The following is a 22,586-nucleotide window of genomic DNA, read 5'->3' as shown; positions in this document are numbered from 1 at the left end:
TTTATATAATTATATAAATATTATATGTGTAATTTTCTTTGTGCCTGCAGCATGAAAAAGGCTGAGAAGCATTTGGCAGTTGGAACCATGAGTATCAAGCCTTGTTCCAAAACACACTCAGCTCTCCTATAGCATAATTTAATAATTATATAGGAAATACTGGCAAAGGAACATGAAATGCCACTATATTAGCTGAGCTTATCTTCTAAGCACCGTTACAGAACTCCCTGGTAAAATAAGTTGGAATACTGTGTTTTAGTTCAGGGACTAAGGTTGATGCATCACCCTTTGATCAATTTGAGATTTAAGAGACCTGTGAAATTTAAACCTAACTCTTCAATTACTGCAGCCACATAAAAAGAGTAAGTATGTGGTGACTTTGGCACTCACAGTGGCTCTGTCCACTCAGTCACATTGTTCAATCAGTGGCCTAGAATCTTTCAGTTCAGATTAACATTTCTTCCCTAGTGGTGATGATTGGGGGGCAGTGGTGGTGGGTAAGTGCATATGTTTCTACAGAAGCATGTAGAATTGACTCCAGTGTGTTTGGAAAAATCAGGGAAAATGTATGGTAAACATTCTTTAAGAACTACATTTTCTTTTGTTTTGCTTTGCATTACCATTTCAAACCTGAAATTCTCTAAATTGGGTGCAGTTATATTTTTCACAAAATGTGCTTCAGCAATCACAAAGTTTTCATCATAATATTGGCTTTTGATTTATATTGTAAAATAGTAATATGAAATTAATATTATTTAATTTACCCAATGCATATATGTTCATCAGTTTCTAGTACTAGTGAAGAAGAAATCTAGAAATGAATTTTAATTTTTGAGTAGATGTTGTAAATGTTTAAATCAGCAACTATAACAAACACACACACACACATGAACACCTGCTGGCAATACTGCCTTGTGACAAAAATTTAGAATAGCAGTCAATTAGAACAGTTTTTTCTATAGTACTTTTACTAAGATGTTGGCTGAATTTTTACATTCTCCCACTTTTATAGTTTAATAAGATTTTTCTATCTTACTGGCTTTTACTTTTTGCCACGTATGTGGCAGATTACAGTGTAGTAATGGGATTAAGTCACATTTTTCTATCAACTTACAAATAGGAAATTTTTATTCTATTCTGTTTTGGGCAAAGACAAAAATGAGGGTACAAGGCAACCTTTACGTGATCTTGTAAATGAAGACTGATGTAAATGTCATGTGATTTAAAAGGAGCCTACAGAATCATGTTAATCTGTTATGATGAGGCCATACTTTTTGAAAGTTGCTTTTGTGCAAAAGTAATTTTATCAGTGAGATAGAGAACAACCGAAGGTCATCTTCAAATGCTCCCTATAGAAAGAATAAAGAAAGCGAAGTAAATATTACAGGGGCATACTCTTTCTTGATATAGAAGATAGTACATACAGCTAGAACACTTGAACCGTTATTAAAAATGAAATTAAAATGGGAGACACCACATTACCTTGAGCTCTTCAAATTGAAAAGACATGAAGAATTCAAACTAGAAAATGTCAATGAACTCCAGCTTCCTTCCTTGCTCCTCCTGTCTTTCTAAAACAAAAACAACAGTATGTTATAGAAACAAGATAATTTAAGATATAAAAAAATCAGAAAAAAATGGAAAAAATGAAGACTGATATTAATGCAGTCTTTGATTGGAAAATAAAATTGATATTACTTTAAAAAAGTTAACCTCTATTTGTTCTATCGATAGCCAAACAAGCAAATAGAAACCCAACACACACAGTCTTAACAACATAACAAAAACCCTTTTATTTGTTTGAAATTGAACTTTGCCCCTTTTTTCCCCTTTATGTTCATTTGACTCCAGATAGCTAATAGCAGTTCTTGAGAGTTAATGAGTGTTTGGATTCAAGGAATTAGGACTTCATAGTAGAGCAGCAAAGCATAAAGAATTAAAAAACATTGTTCTCAGAAGACCTGTTTCTCTCTAGCGTACTAAGGCAGAAGGAAGTCTGAGGGCAGATTGCACAGTTAATGACTAGATATCACGACATTTCCTTGAAGCTAAAGGAATGTTGATGTGTTTTTTATCAGCATTTTCCTTGCTTCAATTGTGATTTTCATGCAGATGCCTAAAAAGTTCATTGAGATGATCTACAAATAACCCTCCTGCAAGCCATACATAGTGTGCAGAGCTCATACAAGTGTTCTCTCAGAGTACAGCTAAAGCATTTCAATCCTGACAAGTCATAAAATCTCGACCCTGTGCTCATTTATTTTTTTAACATCTTTACTGGAGTATAATTGTTTACAATGGTGTGTTAGTTTCTGCTTTACAACAAAGTGAATCAGCTATACATATACATATATCCCCATATCTCCTCCCTCCCACCCTCCCTATCTCACCCCTGTAGGTGGTCACAAAGCACCAAGCTGATCTCCCTGTGATATGTGGCTGCTTCCCACTACCTATCTGTTTTACATTGGATATTATATATAAGTCCATGCCACTCTCTCACTTCGGCCCAGCTTACCCTTCCCCCTCCCCATGTCCTCAAGTCCGTGCTCTATGTGTGCGTCTTTATTCCTGTCCTGACCCTAGGTTCTTCAGAACGATTTATTTTTTAGATTCCATATATATGTGTTAGCATACCGTATTTGTTTTTCTCTTTCTGACTTACTTCACTCTGTATGAGAGACTCTAGGTCCATCCACCTCACTACAAATAACTCAATTTCGTTTCTTTTTATGGCTGAGTAATATTCCATTGTATATATGTGCCACATCTTTTTTATCCATTCATCTGTCGATGGACACTTAGGTTGCTTCCATGTCCTGGCTATTGTAAATAGAGCTGCAATGAACATTGTGGTACATGACTCTTTTTGAAATATGGTTTTCTCAGGGTATATGCCCAGTAGTGGCATTGCTGGGTCGTATGGTAGCTCTATTTTTAGTTTTTTAAGGAATCTCCATACTGTTCTCTATAGTGGCTGTATCAGTTTACGTTCCCACCAACAGTGCAAGAGGGTTCCCTTTTCTCCACACTCTCTCCAGCATTTATTGTTTGTAGATTTTTTGATGATAGCCATTCTGACAGGTGTGAGGTGATATATCTAATTGTAGTTTTGATTTGCACTAATTATTAGTGATATTGAGCATCCTTTCATGTGTTTGTTGGTAATCTGTATATCTTCTTTGGAGAAATGTCTGTTTAGGTCTTCTGCCCATTTTTGGATTGGGTTGTTTGTTTTTTTGATATTAGGTCTTCTGCCCATTTTTGGATTGGGTTGTTTGTTTTTTTGATATTGAGCTGCATGAGCTGCTTGTAAATTTTGGAGGTTAATCCTTTGTCAGTTGCTGCATTTGCAAATATTTTCTCCGATTCTGAGGGTGGTCTTTTCGTTTTGTTTATGGTTTCCTTTGCTGTGCAAAAGCTTTTAAGTTTCATTAGGTCCCAATTGTTTATTTATTTATTTTTATTTCCATTTCTCTAGGAGGTGGGTCAAAAAGGATCTTGCTGTGATTTATGTCATAGAGTGTTCTGCCTATGTTTTCCTCTAAGGGTTTTACAGTGTCTGGCCTTATATTTATGTCTTTAATCCATTTTGAGTTTATTTTTGTGCCTGGTGTTAGGGAGTTTTCTAATTTCCTTCTTTTACATATAGCTGTCCAGTTTTCCCAGCACCACTTATTGAAGAGGCTGTCTTTTCTCCATTGTATATTCTTGCCTCCTTTATCAAAAATAAGGTGACCATAGGTGCGTGGGTTTATCTCTGGGCTTTCTATCCTGTTCCATTGATCGATATTTCTGTTTTTGTGCCAGTACCATACTGTTTTGATTACTGTAGCTTTGTAGTGTAGTCTGAAGTCTGGGAGCCTGATTCCTCCAGCTCCATTTTTCTTTCTCAAGATTGCTTCGTCTACTCGGGGTGTTTTGTGTTTCCATGCAAATTGTGCAATTTTTTGTCCTAGTTCTGTGAAAAATGCCAGTGGTAGTTTGATAGGGATTGCATTGAATCTGTAGATCACTTTGGGTAGTATAGTCATTTTCACAATGTTGATTCTTCCAATCCAAGAACATGGTATATCTCTCCATCTCTTTGTATTACCTTTAATTTCTTTCATTAGTGTCCTATTGTTTTTTGCATACAGGTCTTTTGTCTCCTTAGGTAGGTTTATTCCTAGGTATTTTATTCTGTTTGTTGCAATGGTAAATGGAGGTGTTTCCTTAATTTCTCTCAGATTTTTCACCATTAGTGTATAGGAATGCAAGAGATTTCTATGCATTAATTTTGTGTCCTGCTACTTTACCAAATTCATTGATTAGCTCTAGTAGTTTTCTGGTAGCATCTTTAGGATTCTCTATGTATAGGATCATGTCATCTGCAAACAGTGACAGCTTTAGTTCTTCTGTTCCAATTTGCATTTCTTTTTTTCTTCTCTGATGGCTGTGGCTAAAACTTCCAAAACTATGTTGAATAATAGTGGTGAGAGTGGACAACCTTGTCTTGTTTCTCATCTTAGAGGAAATGGTTTCAGTTTTTTACCACTGAGAACGATGTTGGCTGTGGGTTTATCATATATGGCCTTTATTATGTTAAGGTAAGTTCCCTCTATGCCTACTTTCTGGAGGGTTTTTATCATAAATTGGTGTTGAATTTTGTCGAAAGCTTTTTCTGCATCTATTGAGATGATCATATGGTTTTTCTCCTTCAGTTTGTTAATATGGTGTATCACATTGATTGATTTGTGTATATTGAAGAATCCTTGCATTCTAGGGTTAATCCCCACTTGATCATGGTGTATGATCCTTTCAATGTGTTGTTGGATTCTGTTTGCTAGTATTTTGTTGAGGATTTTTGCATCTATCTTCATCAGTGATATTGGCCTGTAGTTTTCTTTCTTTGTGACATCTTTGTCTGGTTTTGGTATCAGGGTGATGGTTGCCTTGTAGAATGAGTTTGGGAGTGTTCCTCCCTCTGCTCTATTTTGGAAGAGTTTGAGAAGGATAGGTGTTACCTCTTCTCTAAATGTTTGATAGAATTCGCCTGTGAATCTTTCTGGTCTTTGACTTTTGTTTGTTGGAAGATTTTTAATCACAGTTTCAATTTCAGTGCTTGTTATTGGTCTGTTTATATTTTCTATGTCTTCCTGGTTCAGTATCGGAAGGTTGTGCTCTTCTAAGAATTTGTCCATTTCTTCCAGGTTGTCCATTTTATTGGCATATAGTTGCTTGTAGTAATCTCTCATGATCCTTTGTATTTCTGCAGTGTCAGTTGTTCCTTCTCCTTTTTCATTTCTGATTCTGTTGATTTGAATCTTCTCCCTTTTTTTCTTGATGAGTCTGGCTAATGGTTTATCAATTTTGCTTATCTTCTCACAGAACCAGCTTTTACTTTTCTTGATCTTTGTTCCCTTCATGTCTTTTTCGCTTATTTCTTTTCTGGTCTTTATGATTTCTTTCCTTCTGCTAACTTTGGGGATGTTTGTTCTTCTTTCTCTAATTGCTTTAGATGTAAGGTTAGGTTGTTTATTTTAGATTTTTCTTGTTTCTTGAGGTAGGATTGTGTTGCTATAACCTTCCCTCTTAGAACTGCTTTTGCTGCATCCCATAGGTTTTGGGTTGTCGTGTTTTCATTGTCATTTTTTTTCTCGGTATTTTTTGATTTCCTCTTTGTTTTCTTCAGTGATCTCTTGTTTGTTTAGTAGTTTATTGTTTAGCCTCCATGTGTTTGTATTTTTTACGGATTTTTTCCTGTAATTGATATCTAGTCTCATAGCGTTGTGCTTGGAAAAGATACTTGGTATGATTTCAGTTTTCTTAAATTTACCAAGGCTTGATTTGTGACCCAAGTTATGATCTATCCTGGAGAATGTTTGATGAGCACTTGGGAGGAAAGTGTATTCTATTGTTTTTGGATGGAATGTACTCTAAATATCAATTAAGTCCATCTGCTTTAATATATCATTTAAAGCTTTTGTTTCCTTATTAATTTTCTGTTTGGATGATCTGTCCATTGGTGAAAGTGGGGTATGAAAGTCCCATACTATGATTGTGTTACTGTCGATTTCCCCTTTAATGGCTGTTAGCATTTGCCTTAAGTATTGAGGTCCTCCTATGTTGGGTGCATAAATATTTACAATTGTTATATCTTCTTCTTGGATTGATCCCTTGATCATTATGTAGTGTCCTTCTTTGTCTCTTGTAATAGTCTTTATTTTAAAGTCTATTTTGTCTGATATGAGAATTGCTACTCCAGCTTTCTTTTGATTCCCATTTGCATCGGATATCTTTTTCCATCCCCTCACTTTCAGTCTGTATGTGTCCATAGGTCTGAAGTGGGTCTCTTATAGACAGCATATATATGCGTCTTGTTTTTGTATCCATTCAGCCAGTCTATGTCTTTTGGTTGGAGCACTGAATCCATTTACATTTAAGGTAGTTATCGATATGTATGTTCCTATGACCATTTTCTTAATTGTTTTAGGTTTGTTGTTGTAGGCCTTTTCCTTCTGTTGTGTTTCCTGCCTAGAGAAGTTCCTTTAGCATTTCTTGTAAAGCTGGTTTGGTGGTGCTGAATTCTCTTAGCTTTTGCTTGTCTGTAAAGGTTTTAATTTCTCCGTCGAATCTGAATGAGATCCTTGCTGGGGAGAGTAATCTTGGTTGTAGGCTTCTTCCCTTTCAGCACTTTAAATATGTCCTGCCAGTCCCTTCTGGCTTGCAGAGTTTCTGCTGAAAGATCAGCTGTCAACCTAATGGGGACTCCCTTGTTTGTTATTTGTTGCTTTTCCCTTTTTGGTTTTAATATTTTTTCTTTGTATTTAATTTTTGATAGTTTGATTAACATGTGTCTTGGCATGTTTTTCTTTGTATTTATCCTGTTTGGGGCTCTCTGTGCTTCTGGACTTGATTGACTATTTCCTTTCCCATATTAGGGAAGTGTTCAACTATAATCTCTTCAAATATTTTCTCAGTCCCTTTCTTTTTCTCTTCTTCTTCTGGGGCCCATATAATTCAGATGTTGGTGCGTTTAATGTTGTCCCAGACGTCTCTGAGAGTGTCCTCAGTGCTTTTCATTCTTTTTTGTTTATTTTGCTGTGTGGTAGTTATTTCCACTAATTTATCTTCCAGGTCACTTGTCCATTCTTCTGCCTCAGTTATTCTGCTATTGATTCCTTCTAGAGAACATTTAATTTTATTTACTGTGTTGTTCATCATTGTTTGTTTGCTCTTTAGTTCTTCGAGGTCCTTGTCAAACATTTCTTGTATTTTGCTCCATTCTATTTCCAAGATTTTGGATCAACTTTACTATCAGTACTCTGAGTTCTTTTTCAGGTAGACTGCCTGTTTCCTCTTCATTTATTTGGTCTGGTGGGTTTTTACCTTGCTTCTTCATCTTCTATGTGTTTCTCTGTCTTCTCGTTTTGCTTAACTTACTGTGTTTGGGGTCTCCTTTGCGCAGGCTGCAGGTTCATAGTTCCCTTTGTTTGTGGTGTCTGCCCCCATTGGCTAAAGTTGGTTCAGTGGGTTGTGTAGGCTTCCTGGTGGCGGGGACTGGTGCCTGTGTTCTGGTGGATGAGACTGGATCTTGTCTTTCTGGTGGGCAGGACCGCATCTGGTGGTGTGTTTTGGGGTGTCTGTGACCTCATTATGATTTTCGGCAGCCTCTCTGGTAATGCATGGGGTTGTGTTCCTGTTTTGCTAGTTGTTTGACGTAGGGTGTCCAGCATTGTAGATTGCTGGTCGTTGAGTGGAGCTGGGTCTTAGCGTTGAGATGGAGATCTCTGGGAGAGCTTTTGCCGTTTGATATTACGTGGAGCTGGGAGGTCACTGGTCAACCAGTGTCCTGAACTTGGCTCTCCCACCTCAGAGGCACAGGCCTGACACCCAGCCAGAACAACAAGACCCTGTCACCCACATGGCCAGCTATGTGGGGAGTTTCTTGCCTTTTGATAAGTCTGAGGTCTTCTGCCAGCATTCAGTAGGTATTCTATGTGAGTTGTTCCACATGTAGATGTATTTCTGATGTATTTGTGGGGAGGAAGGTGATCTCCACGTCTTACTCCTCTACCATCTTGAAGGTTTCCAACTATTCTCGCTGACCAAAACATATTCTCATGCCATTTACAATAGCCATTTCCGCCTCTGTCCGAGGGCTTCACTGCTGCAAGGCTCACGGCTTTGCTCCTGTCTCTAAATGGTGGGGCCAGCTGGCCCTGTGCTCATTTTTAAGCGTACCTTTTGCAAGAGCCAAAATGCTTTTACAAGGGGCTTGTGTATTCTCTCAATCCTATTGGTGAATCACATCCAACTCTGCCATCACTTTTTTTCATTTTCTCCCATTCTTGGGGTTTTGTCTTTATAGGTTAGAATGCTTTTATGATAATTAAAGCAAGGAGAAACTCTATTTGATTTTTTATTGCCTTACACAAATATCAGCCTTTAAAATTAGTCTGAATTATTAAATACTGGTGGTTCCTTCATTCATCCTTGCCCTCACTTATTTTTTCAACTTTAATTGAGCACCGATGCATGCTGGGTACTGCACTAAGTGGCAGGAAGGCAATGATGGAGAACTTACAATCTTCGATCTCTCAGTCAGTATTGGGAGTCAAGAATTGTACAGTATGGCAAACATTTGCTAGAGGATACCTCTTCCCTGCACCCAAGGAGACAAGAGCTTTGTTTGTAAAATGGTGATTAACATATGCCTTTGTGTGTGTGTGTGTGTAGGTGTGTGTTTGTGTGTGTGTGTGAGTGTATTTGAGGGGGAGTACTAACTGTAAGAGCACTATTTTAAGAATACATAATTCTTATGGAAATCTAAGGACACTCTTGAGTATTGGACCTTGGTTTATCAGTTAATGATGCCAAGTGTTTGTTTGTTTTTTTTTCTTTCCTGTGGGCCTAGTTCTTCTCTGATTCTTCTCTTACTTTCCAACAGCTTTCTTTGCTCATTAACATTGTAAGTGACTGCCAGCCTGAATTGTATACCACTGCTCTTAGCCACAGCACTAACCAGCAACTGGCACTTGTTTTCTTGCCTTTTGGTTTGAATTTCCAAAAAGAGAATTTAATTCTCATTTGGTAAGCCCAATGTAACTGATTTAATTATTCGTGTCACTGGCCATCTCATGACCTAGGCCCACATAGAAGCTAGTTTGTGTAACAAAGAAGCAATACTGAGAATACTTTTTTTAAAAGTGAGTATAAAGTACTATGGAGCATGTAGAGAGATGTCAACCCAGTCTTGGAGGATCAGAGAAGATGCTTCTGAAGAAAAGTGCATTTAAGCTGGGACCCAACAGTCAAGTATTAGTTAGCCAAGCATAGACGTAGAAGAAAGATACTATTATAGATAGGAAACAGTAGCACAAAGGCCTAGTTCAATATGATTGGAACTTAACATGTCTGAAGGATAATTTCTAGTTGTCAGTCCAGAAATCATCTGGAGAAGATCAGGATGGCATGATATAATGTTATGAGGAGTTCAGAATTTCTCTTATGGCAGTAAGGGAAAAATTAAGTTAATCTTAGAGGAATTGAGGGAGGAATGACCTGCCACCTACATTTGAAGAATAAACTAGAGGCTTCAAGACTGGAAATGGGAGGTTAGTCTATTGATTGAGATAAAAAATGATGGTGGCCCTGACTCTAGGAGTGAGTGACATTAGTGATAATGAGGACCAATTGACAGGAGTTAGAGATTCATTGGATAAGTGAGTAAGACAAAGGGAAAACCCAAAGAGTACCCCCCCAGTTTCTGGCTTGAAAGGTTGTATGAAGAATGATTGTCTCACTGAGATAAGAAAGACAAGAGGAGGCACAGAGTGTTGGTAAGGAATGGTGGTGGTGTTACCCAAACATTTACAAATGATTTCTTCAACATACTCCTTTGAATAGAAACCCAACTTTCTGGTCCCAAATTTAAGAACACTTAACTTAAATATAATACATAAATCTGTAAAAACATAGTTAAAAATGATGTTTGTTGAGCATGTTATTGTCATTAAAAAGAACAAAAATTATTATCATTCATTGTTAGGATTCTATTTTGGCTTAAGTGTGATAAGATTCTGCCACAAAAGATCATCTGCTAGGCTTTTCATTCAGTCCTTCCATCTACTTCCCAGTAATACCTAGCAGGGCTGTAGTGGAGCCAAGATTAGATTTGATTTTGAGCTCTCCTGTGTTCCCATGAAACAGCTGAAAGAATTCTTACTATATATGTTTTTTTCCAATGTATATTTTTCAGTACTATGGCAAGGAGACAAATTGAATAAGGTTAAGACAGTTGATCTGCAGGCCTAAGTATATCGGGCATTCATTCAGTTCTTAGTACGATGTTCCATGTCAAAATTTGGAAAGAAGTAGGAGACTAGTCTGCTCATATTTGGGCTCATTAACAGTGTAACATAGCACACAGTTTAATAAAATAATAACAAAAATAATCTTCATGTGTCTTTTGAGAATGCCTCAGAAACGAATCTTTATTAATACTCTTGCCTAATTAAAACTGATTTTTAAAATAGAATATCGCCTGATGCCCTTGTTAAGTGATGCTTTATCTTAAGGAAATGTTTAATGTTCTCATTGGTTAAGAGTCTAGAAAAATAAAAGCTGCACTCCAAAAAAAGTAAACACTTTTAAATTCATAGATCCAAGGCCACAGTTGCAGAACTCACCTAACTGTACATATGAAGGCATTATAATAAGCTGATAGAGGCAGGAAAAGGGTGGCAAAAGCTCATTTATTGGAATAATTGTAAGACAGTGATTTGGGAATGGAGCCAAGTCTTTAGTATACCATGAACTTACCAACATGATAGGGTGGGTCATGGACACTGGACTAAATAAAGAGCAGGAATGCTTTAAAACCTATGAGCCAAAACACATACATCCAGTAAATAAGATTAGTAGACAACACATTTTTCTCTTGCCTCAAACTACCTCTCCACATGCCTTATCCTTCAGCCACATGGAAGTTCTAACAGTTTATTAAACAAACCATGCCCCCTTCCTTCCACATCTTTGGCAAGTGATAATTATCTTTGCTGGTTGGAATCTTCTGTACCACCTGAGTCCTCCTCAGCTCAGTTAAATTTTTGATGTATGGTTGACTTGAATTGATTTTCCTCTGCCTGCATTCATCCTTAGCTCTATTCTTGACCAAACAATTTCTATCCTCCCTCTGATTCTGAATTACAGTGGCCAGAAAGTTGTGTGTGTGCATTTGGTAAACAATTTCTCTTTACTTCCTTCTGGCTTTTATATTTTCATTTGATATAACTAATGATCATAGGAAAACCTGAGACTTTTTTACTCAATATGTTTTTAATAGTGTTATTTATATTGACTTTGATGAGTTATCCTTCTGGCATGTTCTCATGTTCTTACTCCCCTTACTCCCAGATTTTTGGAAAAGCTGCTTTTAATCTTGTTATTACATTACAGTCTGACGTGTATAGGTAAAGTCCAGGAATTCATGGGGAAGTAGAGAGGTGAAAGAACTTGTAACAGAAGAACAGAGATTAATGTTTCTACAGCAATGGGAACCCTCTGTTTTACAAGCTCAGCCTTTTGGATATAACTGTTACTGCAAGAGAATAATATAATATGGCCTTCAAAGTGCTGTTAGCTTCTTGTTTTATATGACAATATAATATTGTTTCAGATAAAAACCCGTTCACATTTATTTGTGTCTTTCAGTGAGGTTTGCCAGTTTAGACAAAATGTCAGGTCTAATTGATATGCAAAATAAATTATTTGGGCATCACCCTTTTGAATCCTTATATACTTAATATTATATGTTATTCAGGAAGGGTCAAAAGGAGAGAGGAGACGCCAGTCCATATGTCCTACCAACCTCCCAGAATCCTTCTCGCTGGAATCCATCTTGGCTGAGCGATATGCATGCCACCAGGAAGGACCCTGAGTCAGTGATTGGCCAGAGACAACCCGGAAACTAATCCCATCACCATAAAACCCGAGACTGCAAGCCGTGTAGCAGAGCAGTTCTCCTGGGTTCCCTTACCCTGCTGCTGTCCGCTAGGGCACCCCTTCCCATTAAAGTCTCTTGTTTGTCAGCAAAAAAAAAGGAAAAAAAATTATATGTTTATGTGGGAAGAAGGAGGCTAATAGGCATTTAGGGAAATAGGTAAAGTATTGAGGTTAAACGACAATAATAAACTTTTCAGCCCTAAACATGATTTTAAAACATTTTTTTAGGATCTTGTTTCTTTCCCAAATGGTATAAATACCAGAATGATGTATCCAGTTGAAAATAAATGTTTTAGTGAGTTTGGCCTTCAAGTATTTTCAGGAAAATGTGAGAAACTCTTTTGTTTCTATTGGCATAAATTACAAATTATTTTCCCTTTCCATCTGACAAGTAAAATTTGAGTAGCTTTTCAAAATGCTTATGGAAATTATGTTTCACCATTACATTTTTCTTGTTACAAAGAATATTAATAATGGAAAATGGATGCTAAACCTTGACATTCTGGCCAAAAAATGACTTAATTAGGAATATATAAGTCATTTCATTAATTCATTATTTGAGTGTCTGCCACATAATAATAATTGTGTATATGTTCCAAAGAACCAAATTTTACCCTACCAGTCACAGATGCTTTCCAGAATAAATTAGTTAATTACTAGAAAATCTTTTCCTTTTTCTTTTGTTTCCCTTCAACTCTAACAATGTGTGGTAGTAAAAGAGATCTGAAGTATATCCCAGATACAAAGAGGAAACTTCCATTATATTTATAGAAGCCTTAACCTCAAATTAAGATGAAAGGGGAGAGCAGAGCAGGTGTTGTTTTGCATAGAACATCATACTTTCATAGACTGGTTTACGTCTGTGTTTTCAGATTTTGCATTATTCATATAGGTCTCCAGCACAGCAATGCAAAAATTTGGCCAGGCACTCTAATTTATACTTTCTCTCTTTCATATGTATAGTTAAGTAAATTGATGATTCTCCCTCTCCCCCAGCTTTTACTTCCTAAAGAAGCAATTTCTTTTTCTTGGCTATAGACATATCTTTAACTCTTCATTTTTGGGTTTTTTTTTTTTTTATTGCTACAGAGAGGGTAGTAGTATGGAATTATAGTTACTCCGTGAGCTTTGGGGCCAGACAGATTTGGGTTCATTCTCAGCTTTACTGTTTATTAACTGTCTTAACCAAGGCTAAGGACTTACATTTAAAAAACTTTGTTATCTCATCTGTAGAGTGTGATAATAAAAGTACACACATTGTTGTGATGATTAAGCATCATATGTGAATATATTAAAATGATTAAACTCATAGATTTTGAAACCTAGTATGTGTTACCTACTACTATTTACCCTTTTTTAGGCTTTCTTTTTTGTGGTAATCATATCAGAGATATATAATGGAAGATCTGTGAAGAATTTTCAATGAATTTATTTAGTTACTTGTTAATATTTTTGTTTAGGTTTGGGAAGAGACAAAGTGCTGTAATAAAATACTGGCTTTATATTTTTGTCACAATCATGGGTTCCTAGCTTGGGTAACTGAACATTGAGTATAAATGTTTAGGAGAGAAAATAACTTAATTTAATTTAATTTACATATTTCTTGTGCCTATAATGCACATAGAACCCTCCATAATGCTGTTTTTTCCTCAAGGACTTACAGTCTGTTGCTGGTAACAGAGAGAATAGAAAAACCAGTAGGCATTTGACTCAATGATTTGGTGAACTGTGGTGTCATACAAATGCTGTAGTATTTTATTTTATTTTTTATTAATTTTTATTGCAGTATAGTTGCTTTACAATGTTTTCTTAGTTTCTGCTGTACAGCAAAGTGAATCAGCTATAGGTATATATATATCCCCTCTTTTTTGGATTTCCTTCCCATTTAGGTCACCACAGAGCATTGAGTAGAGTTCCCTGTGCTATACAGTATATTCTCACAAGTTATCTATTTTATACATAATAGTATATATATATGTCAATCCCAATCTCCCAATTCATCCCACTTCCCCCTTCCTTCCTTGGTATCCATACGTTTTTTGCTCTACATCTGTGTCTGTCTTTCTGCTTTGCAAATAAGTCCATCTGTATCATTTTTCTAGATTCCACATGTAAGCGATATTATATGATATTTGTTTTTTCTCCTTCTGACTCACTCTGTATGACAGTCTCTAGGTACATCCACATCTCTGCAAATGGCACAATTTCATTTCTTTTTATGGCTGAGTAATATTCCATTGTATATATGTACCACATCTTCTTTATCCATTCCTCTGTTGATAGACATTTAGGTTGCTTCCATGTCCTGCCTATTGTAAACAGTGCTGCAGTGAACATTGGGGTGCATGTATCTTTTTGAATTATGGTTTTCTCCAGGTGCTATAGTATTTTAAAGAAGGAGGAAACGGCATCCCTGGTATGTGGGGATAGCGGAGAAAGGAGGGCAGGTAAAGCTTTCTTAGATAATGTGGTATTTTTACTAACTCTTAAAAAATCCCTAGGATCATTTGGAAAGTGCTGGCAGAGGGAGGGTGTTCCAGAGAAGTGAATTATGTGAACAAAGTTATAGTTGGAGAAAATTATGACATTTTCATCAAACAGTTAATAGTCTAGTTTAACCAACAGTAAGAGTATGAGGAAAGAAGTGGTGGGGCAGGAAGTTTGAAAGGTAGTTTGTAGCCATCTTGTAGGGGGTTTTAAATGCCCACATGTACATAATTTTGTCTGTAGTGGGGATTCTTTGGAAGCTCTTGATCAGAGTTGCAGTTTAGAACCTGTCAGGATTGTGTGGGAAAGTTTAGTGTGGAGAGAGAGTTGAACATGGAGAGATCAGTTAGGTTGTTGCCATAGGGCAAAAGGTAATGAGTGTCTGAACTGGAGAGAGAGTAATCGGGATGGAAAGAAGAGGAACGATGTGAGAGATGCACAGAGATCGAATCTGCAGTGCTTGGCTACTAACTGGATGTAGGAAGTGAGGTTGAGGGAAGAATCAAAGATGCCTAGGTGACTGTGTGCTCCCATTCGTAGAATTAGAATGTCAAGAGGAAGCTTTGGTTTTCAGGAAAAAAAGATGAATCTGGTCTTAGAAATATTGAGTTAGAGGTGTAAATGTGAAGTAAACTCTGAAATATTAATCTAAATATCAAGGGAGAAGTTATTGCTAGTACAGAAGTTAGACATTTTCAACATAAAGGTGATAGTTAAGGTCACTGGGGTTTAGGAAATCGTCAAAGCAGAGAAGAGAATGGGCAAGGGGAAAACTGGGGGACGCACTCTTCATTTAGAGAAGGGAAAATTATAAGCCAATGGAGGTGATCATGTCATGGGTTGATACAACTGGTAAATAAAAGTCCCAAACTTTTCTTATGCTTTGCCCCTCTGGTAGCCTCTGCTAATGCTAATCCACAGAAAGTTCATAAATGCATGATAAGAAGATGACAGAGCATGAGCTAAATGGATGAGAAAATGAAAGTGTTTTTGATTCTCACTGAAAGATTTGTGACGTGTGCTGATCTTTCTCAAATACCCTCTAGCAAGTAGAGCAAATAATAGATTAGATTTATGAGTATCTATGATGGAATTGGGGAAATATGACTATGTCTAGTGATTTTCTTCTATTTCAGAAATGTAGTTCCCTGTTTTTTTTGTTTTTGATCATTGGTTAATTGTGAATCATCAGGCTAAAGTAGTGCTGGTGTGAACATATATTAAAAGTATATGAAAGTTTTTAAAATGTTAACTTCTGGAATGTTGTAATACTGTTTGAGATTAATAGAAAAACACTGGGATATTTTTTGATGAGACTTGGAAATTAATAATTAAATTAAATATTATATATTGTAATAAGTTCTAACTGGTTGAATCTAAATATATGCAGTCAATAGCAAAAAAAAGTGAAGACTTGTTTAAATACTTAAATCACTTTAAAATTTAAGAATTATACCAAACAGATTGACTCCTCAATTTTATTTGAAACCACTGGTCTTGTAAAAGTAATTTATTCCCACAGTTTCACATCTGAAAGGAAAACTGTACCATTTGTTCATCTGATATTTATAAATCTTGTTTCATTTATATTAAGTAATGTGATTATTTATAGCATTAGAAAAATAATGTGTGTATAATGGGAAGATATTCTACCAGAATTATTTGAATAACCTATGACGATATGTGTCTTGTTGGTTTACTTCTTACTTCTTACCTATATTTTATTTGTCCAGTTATACAGATTTGTTTATCATGTTAACATCTATGACAACATATTATTGTTGAAAAGCTACTTGTATGAGATCTGTTTTTGCAGTTCACACATTTTTAGTTGACATATACATATACGTAAGTGCGTATCCATAGAATTACACATAATAATTACATGTGTGAAATCTAAACAAAATAAAAATGGTTATATAACCTATGGGTAGGTACTACAGATTAGATGTAAGTTCTGTTAAAATCTTTATTTGTATTACATTGTAGTTCAGAGAATGTTGAATTTTTTTATAAGATACTGCCTTAAATTGAAAGAAAGTTATCACTAATTGAAAATTTCAAGGCTTATTTCATTTTTTGCATTTCACGCTCCATGATGTATTCATTTGTTTTCCTCTTATAACATTGTGATGTAGACTTTGAGTTACGGGGTCATGTGACAAGGAGGTGATGAGGTCTTTTGATAAGGCCTTTGGTAATCCCATTTTCTGGGCCCTGCCTAATTTAACAGTTTCATCTCTTACAATTCCTCATATGCATGCCATGTTTGAACTCTCTTGAAGTATGAAGGTTGTCTTGCTTTGGGTTCTCACGTTACCATGCCCTTCTCTCCCTTTTTTGCCTTTCTAACTCCCATTCATATTTTAGTTTTTGGCACCTGGGATATGACGCAGTGTAATTTAGTGATTAAGTGGATGGTTTCTTGGGCCAGAATGCTTGGCATTCAATCCTGACTCCTTCACTTGCTAGATATATGACCTCTCTATGCCTTCCTTCTCTTATTTTTCAAATAGGAATAATAACAATAATGACTCATAGAGTTGTTATGAGTATTAAATGAGTTAGAAAATTGTTGCGGCATGCAGTAAGCAATAAATGTTAGTGAGTCTATTTTTCTCTTCTGGTCTGTTTTGTCCTATTCTATATTCTTTGGTGTCACTTCCTCTGGGAAGCCTTCCTTGATCCCTGGAGGCTAGGGTATGACAACACTATCATACCTTGTCTGTTTACTCATCTGTTTTCCTCCTTGGACTCTGTTTAAGAACAGAGGCTGTTGAGAATTCCCTGGTGGTCCAGTGGTTAAGACTCTGCGCTCCCAATGCAGGGGGCATGGGTTTGATCCCTGATCGGTCCCTCATGCCACACTGCATGGCCAAAAAAAAAAAGAAAGAACAGAGGCTGTGTGTTTCATTTTTATATTCCAGGCACCCAGAATTGAGCATGCTGTGTGGTAGGTACTCAAATTTGTTGAATGAGTAAATAAATCAATGGGATTTTGGGGATATGTGCTGTTGTGTGGGAATTTATATCAATGCAATAAAAGCCTCTACATAAACTACCAGGTAAGCTATAGTAGAAGTCAGGACTGCAAGTCTTACAGACCAAGATGCCAGGATTCTGGAATCATGTGCTTTATTTATTCTGTCGTGGGAAGCCAAGAACAAAGCTATAGGATACGTTTACACAGTTAGGATAGGGTTCCATTGGATGGTTGAAAGGATCACACTTTCTTAATTCTGTTTAATGTAATGTTGCAGTATCCTGATTCACTCTCCACTTCATCTGCTATTTCTGCTGATGGTGTGGTTACAAAGACCAGATAAACAAGGAAGCTCAGTGGTTGGACGGTATCTGCAGGTAACACAAGCTCAGTTTGTTGGAGAGATGCAGAGACTCGTACACCTGACCACAGCTGTACCTCACTGTTTAATGTGTTGAGCCGCTGTGGCTTATATCTGTCTTTCTCAAGTGGAGAACACATGGGGTCAGAAATGGACCATAATAGATGTCACTAAGGGAGGCAGATTTAGAGGGAAATAGCTATCAATATAGAGGTGATATAATCTGGGCTTTATGAATACTTAAGATTTATGGTCTTTATATCCCTTTCTAAGTAACACTCTATTTGTTTCATTCTTGTAATTGTTCCATTAATTCTGTAATATGTGTACGGGTTACTAACTTACTTTCTATTCTTAGTACATGTTATGAATTTTGCCTGACTCCCCAAGTTACTTGCCTGTACATTATGTATATTTAACACATAAGTCTTATCTATCCCATTTGTTTCTTGTATCTATAGCAGATTGAATATTCTCAATTGAATTAGCAAGTACATATTGCATGTGTTATAGTTAGGCTAAACATATGTTCTGGTTTTCCCAGAGAGACCCAGTTTATACCTGTTGTCCTCCAGTATTAGTAATAGTAATAGTAATAGTTGTTAAGCGTCCTCTCCCATTCTCAGAAGTGTTCTGATTTGGGTGATAATGTATATTGCCACCTTAGTATTAATCTACCATCTGCTACTTGTAAAACTATATAAATTGTGGTAAATTATATAATATCCCATCTATAAAATTTGTAGATTGGCTATTATTTGTAAAGCCCTTGCCAAGTCCAAAAAACCTTTGATAGTTATAGAAAAAAAATATAAAGCATTTTACTTCATTGAGTCTATTCATATGACTACTACCCTGAAGACAAGTACATTTATCCATTAGAACTGGATCTAAATGCAAGTTGCATATAAATGTATGCATTAACTACTTTGAAATGTGCAAAATTACAGTTTTAATTTATGCTTGGGGTGAAATATTTGAGACATTGTGACCATAGACTTTAAAGTTGAAAAACTAAAAGCACTTTAATTTCTTTAAAAATTGAGTGTATTAAATAAAAGTTTTTGAAATTACTATATGTGGTTTTTAAAATACTTTATGGCTGTGAGTTCAGCCTATGCTTATATTCCTTATCTGAATATTGAATTAAATAGTTGGCTAGTAATACTGGTTTTTGAGGAAGGTAATAATTTTAGTTTTCACTCTGTTATATTTTCAGATGTCCATAGCCAGTTCTGTAGGGATTTTGAGAATAATGGGAATTAAAGTAAATCAGATCTTTAGCAATGGATTTAGATATTACCTACAGAGAGGAAATCACATAAATGTATGAACTGTCCCAGAAGGGTTAGTGTAGACATAGAAGGGAAGTGAAGAAAATCTAGATAGCATTTCTGACTTTTTTTTTTTTTAATTTTTTAATTTATTTTGGCTGTGTTGGGTCTTCGTTTCTGTGTGAGGGCTTTCTCTAGTGTGGCAAGTGGGGGCCACTCTTCATCGCGGTGCGCGGGCCTCTCACTGTCGCGGCGTCTCTTGTTGCAGAGCACAGGCTCCAGACGCGCAGGCTCAGTAGTTGTGGCTCACGGGCCTAGTTGCTCCGCGGCATGTGGGATCTTCCCAGACCAGGGCTCGAACCCGTGTCTCCTGCATTAGCAGGCAGATTCTCAACCACTGCGCCACCAGGGAAGCCCCTGACTTTTTTTTTGCAGGACAGTTAATTCTTGTTTTGTGGGTCTTTCAAGATTGACAACTAAAAACCTTACCATATAGTAACTGGATTTGCTCTGCCCTCCAGAAAAAAATTTTCTTAGAATATATATCTGTATTATTTCATTTTAATGCAACATTGCTTATTTTAGTTTTTGTCATGGGTAGAAAATCCCATGGCCCAGCAATGAGTTTGTTGAACACAGACTATAGGGAGATAGATTTTGCCTTTTGGAATTTTGCACTTATATCGTTATTCCACTTTGAAGGGGCTGGGGGTAATACATTCATTCATTATTCAAGTCTCCCTGCACCCCTGCTTAGGTGATCTGACACGACTAAAAAATGGTTCTAACAGCGTGCTGTGGTAACACATTAATTTTGAAAATACCAGGAGATTTGATGGATGATTAAATGACTTTAGCTTAGTGGAAACTTTCTCATTTTTGTAAGTGGTTGGAGAAGCAAGAGTGATGGAAATGTATTGATCTGTGTATAACTGGCAGTTTATAGGAATTAGTATAGGTTAGATGGCAACACTTGACCCTTAAATGTAGTAGAGAATTTATCACACTATCATATTATAGTTATGCATATATGTACCTTTTCCTCCTTACTTGATTATAAAAGTCTTGAGATGAGGAACTATTTTATTTATCATGTATTTGCCAGGGTTCTTAATATTATCTATGGTTTATGTTCTTTACCCAATAAATATTTCTTTAATGGTGTATTAATTATAATGCAAATAGCACAATATTTGTCTTCTGTAGACTACCACCTATGAAAGCAGGAGGTAGCTGATAAAATATTGGCATGCTTCTATGACATATCACTGACGAGCCTATTAAGCAAATAAAATAAAATGAGTGTGCATGTTTGCACACATGTTCTTTCACAGACCTGAATCTCACTAAAATAATTAAGTGCTTTGCTCCCACCTCTACCCTGCAGGAGACACGTTTTTCTCCTAGTTTAACTTGCTTTATACTAACAGGCTGCAGTTCAGATTTCAGTTGTTTGCTTCTGGGCTTTGTGGAAGCTGCTTATTAATTCCTTTGGGGTTGTGGAGGGGAGGAAAGGTGAGTACCTTGCATCATTCTGTGATAGCCTCAGGGGTTCATTCAAGAACTTTTGTGGCTTGCTGTGGTGAGAGCAATGAACAGCCCTCCAGTTGGAAAGACATTATAATTAAAGCATTTCATTTCCTTCATTCAGCAAGCATTTACTATGAACCTGCAGTGTATAAATGAATGACTGTTTAGATAAACAATAGGAATCTGAAAATTTAACTCTTGCTTGGGAAGAAATAATAAACCAATAGATAAGATAGAAGATGAAGTAGAGAGGAGAGCAACCCTATTTTAAATCATTGAAGGATAGGGGATAATTGTTGGAATAGAATTCCCATATATGATGTGCTCTCTAATTTTCCAATAGTATGCCTTGTGTTTCCTCCTGCCTGCATGACTTTGCCCTTAGTACTTCTTAAGAAAAGCAGACAGTTCTTTTTATCCTCTAGTATACTTTTTGTTAGCCTGTAGAAGTATTATTTTTACCTCCCATAGTGTAGTGTCTGTGTTTCAAATGAAGGTGGTGTGTTTTCTACCACATGCATATAAAATAAGGAAAGGATCATTTTGGCTCCCTGAGTAAATTACTTATTTGATTCCATTCCGTCTGTTTTATAATACTGAGTAGTTAATAAGCTAAAACAAAATATTTGGCAGGGTTGACGATCCCTTTCCTTAGGAGAGATTTTGCAATCGGAAAGCATACCTCAATTTATATGAAGGTCACCAGTTTATACTGAGTATGTGAGGAAAGGAGGCAGTCAGATATGCGCGGCTGCATCTAGACAGGAAAAGTTTTGCATTTATAGCCAGAGCAGCTCTTTCTTGATCTTCAAAGTTAGAATAAAAGCTTGTATGACTTGGAGTGGGGAAAAAAGTTTATCAGCAAGATCATTAATAACTTGGTACTCAGCTTTTCAAGTTGCAATTAGCTGCTCAACAGCTTTGACCTTCAAGAATTACTCATTATTGTTGGTCCTGATTGTTCACTCCCACTCTAGAGCTCTTTTCCGAAATAGTTTCTCTGACATCATTGACCCCAGGGGTCAGAGTGAGAAATGAGTCTTCAAGCACTCATTTGTAAGTCTTGTTTCTGCAGGATGCTATGTGTGTGTGTGTGTGTGTGTGTCTAAGGAATTCAGCTGACAGTTAATGCTTCATTGTAAATCCAGCTGTTTGTTCAGATCTCAATTAGTATGATGCCTGCTGCAAGACGGGGCACTCCTGGGAGTAGCGAGGAGATTTAGTGGCCTCAAAAACAGAGTAAAATTGATGGTAACATAGACTCCATTTTATTTAGTTTTGTTTTTATTTTAAGTCTTAATGCACATGCTTGCCAAACTCTGTCATGCACCGTGTAGCATCTCAACGGATCAGCAGGGATTTTAAACATGCTGTGTATTTGGCGTACCCTGCAACCCAAAGAGAAAGTGGGGATTAGAGAAACTGTAGTGAAGTATGAAATGAAAGCTCAGCTGGAAAAGGAGGACTGGATTATGTTCAGCTTCTTTGCCTCAGTTCCTTTGGATATTAAGAACATGGGGCTCTTAGGAAAAAGGGATTTGCTTTCTCAAGGTGTAGTGCCTAATCTCTATGTTCTGAAAGGAGGCTTAATTAGGGAAAAGCTATCTGTCATAAAACAAAGAATAAGCAAATCGACAAGAAGGTTGATAGAATTTGTTACTGAAAAGAACTTTTCTGGCTAATTAAGACTCAAAATTGTATCTTTTACTCTTTGGGGAGTCTGGTCAATAAAATGTATATATAATGAAGCTTGTGAACATGCAGCCTTGGCAATTTCAGCCTGAGATCTCAAACATGTGAAGTCATTGTGACTCTATATGGGGATCTCTGGATAGGACGAGACGGTCTGGTTTCTAGTTCTGACTCATTTCCTTCCAAACCATGAGATCCAGGACAGCATCTCAGACCTGTGTGCTTCTTAGTTCTCAGTTGAGAAGATGATGGGACTGGATTAGACTTGAAT

The 22,586-nt window shown here is 36.6% G+C and overlaps 1 protein-coding gene and 1 long non-coding RNA gene across 2 annotated transcripts in view; one reads left to right on the top strand and one right to left on the bottom strand.

Moving 5' to 3' along the window:
* ADGRL3 (adhesion G protein-coupled receptor L3) overlaps positions 1-22,586 on the top strand; it is a 563,380-nt gene that overhangs the window by 21,378 nt on the left and 519,416 nt on the right. The gene's annotated exons all lie outside the window — the stretch shown is intronic.
* The window catches only part of LOC309627986, a 34,398-nt gene continuing 23,393 nt past the window's right edge, over positions 11,582-22,586 (bottom strand). Inside the window, exon 2 of the long non-coding RNA XR_014244089.1 lies at positions 11,582-22,011. This is a non-coding gene — a long non-coding RNA (uncharacterized lncRNA). The remainder of the gene's footprint in view (positions 22,012-22,586) is intronic.

Source organism: Balaenoptera borealis (genome assembly GCF_965194805.1).
Source record: "Balaenoptera borealis genome assembly, chromosome: 4".
In the NCBI taxonomy this organism is placed as follows: domain Eukaryota; kingdom Metazoa; phylum Chordata; class Mammalia; order Artiodactyla; family Balaenopteridae; genus Balaenoptera; species Balaenoptera borealis.
This window is presented reverse-complemented; position numbering and strand designations above follow the sequence as displayed.